Genomic DNA, 2,520 nt, shown 5'->3' on the forward strand with positions numbered 1-2,520 from the left:
GCTTGTCAAAGAGGATGGTTCGTAGGAATTCATGCTGATGGAGGAGCGATTAAACCTTCAAGCGATCAAACGAGAACTCGACCTGTCCATGATGCGGAAGGCGCAGAAGGCGTGGAACATATGCAAGACTGTCCAAAATTATGTGCAGGGCGAATGACAATGAAGCTCACGAAGTTTCTCTTTTCCCTCAAGAGAGAGACATCACACGCCTTTAAACTGACTCTGACTAAAGATTAGATCTGTAGAAGATGCAGAACGAAAGATGGATAGAGGTACATATCCCCTTCGAGTGTCCTGCTCGTCCTTAGCGGACTGCTGAGCGAAGGTTTTCCATCCACTAGAAACTTGAAACTTGCTCTTTATTATACAAAAATTGAATAGGATATAATCTGCATACCAAAAATGTATGTTGAATTTTTTTAACTTTTGCTAAAAGTTTGAAATTTGGAATTAGGTGCATACTTCTTTTATACTTTTATTAAAAAAAATTCAAAACCGCCCAAATGTTACATTACTATTATTTTGAATGAAGGTGTACATACTATTTTAAATTAGTACTGTATTTTATCTCGGTACTTACATTGTTCTCTTACTTTTGGATGTAGTCCTCAAAATTGCATGTATCATTCAAAAGAGTAGGCCCCTACTCTTGCTAATGGCACACCCTATACTCCACTGAGTAGGGAGTATCCTGCCGATATTATTTTTGCTTTGCGCTGAACACTATTTTCACACAAATTTCACTTTTCGGGCGCATAGAAAAGCACACACATTCACTTGACTTGTCTATGATTCTCTGTAAGGGAGTTTACTTAATTTTTGTGTCGCCTTTTGAGCACTGCACAATTGTATATTATTCTCTTCTTTTTTTTTGTATGCGCGTGATCTTTTCGCTTTCTTTCTTTTCAATAGACACCGCCTAGTTGTGGCTCAAAACGCTTTAAACCCCACTTCGAATACATAAAAACATTATACTATGTATATAATGTAATCAGGGATTTTTTTTATAATTTTTGCTTATCTTTATTGATTTTTACCAGCGTAGTGCAAATTCTGTCAGACTGCATACACTTATGTATTTTTTACATCCTGACTTTCAGAGCTCATAAAGCGAAAATCACAACAAAAGCCACCCTCCCTTGCTTCTGTGTGTATGCATTGTATGAGGTGTTGTATCCCTTGGATACCGAAAAGCAAGCTAACCGCAAAACATTGAATACGTACCCCTATTGAGCAATAATAACAACAAACACGTACTAGGTGCGTACTTACACCTGTTTTGTCATGAACAACAACAGTTGTGAGAATGAAAAAACAACAACCACAACAAGCGGCATCGAAAAGCAAAAAACAAGTGCACTTTGCCTATGACATCGAAATGTCATTTCAAGCAGATATCAAGCACAATCGCAAATATTCAGTGTCACCGAAGTATATTAGGTACATATGTACTTGTTTATATATGTATGTAGGTACATAAACTTTAGGATCTTTTTATATGCACGTATGTATATATGTATGTACACTACTCAGGGACAATCATGCACAGGTACTTAAGGTCATCACTTATAACACCTGAAGGCTCTATGTAACTTGCTAACGTCACACTGAGTTTCTGTTTGTTGTTATTGCAGAATTTATATTGCTATGGCTGCATCTGATAGACGATGGCCATGGCATGCGTCTGGTGTGTATTGTTGTTGCTTAGCACCCCCTAACTAGCATAAATTTGGTCACAATAAACAAGAATTTCGCATTCTATAAAATGTCTACCTTTTTATCATATACAAATTTAATTTTCCACCATGTTTTAAAGCATTTTTTCTACGCGTATGTATATATAGTTAGTGGACACAGGTGTTTTTGTTATTTTATCGTTGTAACTTTGTGTCTATGTACGCGCGCTTTTGCATTTCCGTTCGCTCGATAACCGTCGGACACAAAATCCATATCCGTGTTCAGCGGACTGTATGCGACACACTCTATTCAATGAATGCTGGTATTTGGCAGCTCTTCGCTTTTGCTTGAGCATGTTTTTATTGCACTCCGCTCTCTTTCGTTGATAGCTATTTGAGGGAAATTTTCGAAAATACCAACTGGCAATGCTGTGATGTTAAACGAACGCGAAATGCAACACTGTGGGCTAGAGTTACCAGTATCTGTTTTAATTAAGCATTCAATTAATTAAGAGATCTTAAAAAGTGTACGATTTCAAAATCAATGGGGAAAACGGTTCCTAGAATATTTTATATATTCAACAATTTTTATTGAGCTTGAGGCCGTTTTTAATGAAGAACTTATTGTGGAAAAGCTACAATAATTTAAAAAAGTGGTAGAAGTGAAAGCTATTTCGGAAATCACCACATTTTCTACTGTAAGAAGTCTGATGATTAAATTTTTTTGAAGTTTTTGCTGCATTCCAGGTTCTAAAATCACATGAATCTTAAAAAAAGTTTGTGTTGAGAAAAAGTTTCTTCTCAAATTCAGGTTTAAATATTTTCCGTCTATTCTTCTCTTCGA

At 36.2% G+C, this 2,520-nt stretch overlaps 1 long non-coding RNA gene across 1 annotated transcript; it reads right to left on the bottom strand.

The window, feature by feature from the left end:
• Positions 1–874: 874 nt before the first annotated feature.
• Positions 875–1,816, bottom strand: LOC108354360 (uncharacterized). Its single transcript, XR_001846501.1, has 2 exons — positions 1,774–1,816; positions 875–950 (listed from the first exon to the last, which is right to left on the bottom strand). It is a non-coding gene; the product is annotated as an uncharacterized LOC108354360 (long non-coding RNA).
• Between the last annotated feature and the right edge of the window lie 704 nt (positions 1,817–2,520).

This window comes from Rhagoletis zephyria, unplaced genomic scaffold, assembly GCF_001687245.7.
Source record: "Rhagoletis zephyria isolate East Lansing unplaced genomic scaffold, Rhagoletis_zephyria_1.1 Rzeph_scaffold_35228, whole genome shotgun sequence".
In the NCBI taxonomy this organism is placed as follows: Eukaryota; Metazoa; Arthropoda; class Insecta; order Diptera; family Tephritidae; genus Rhagoletis; species Rhagoletis zephyria.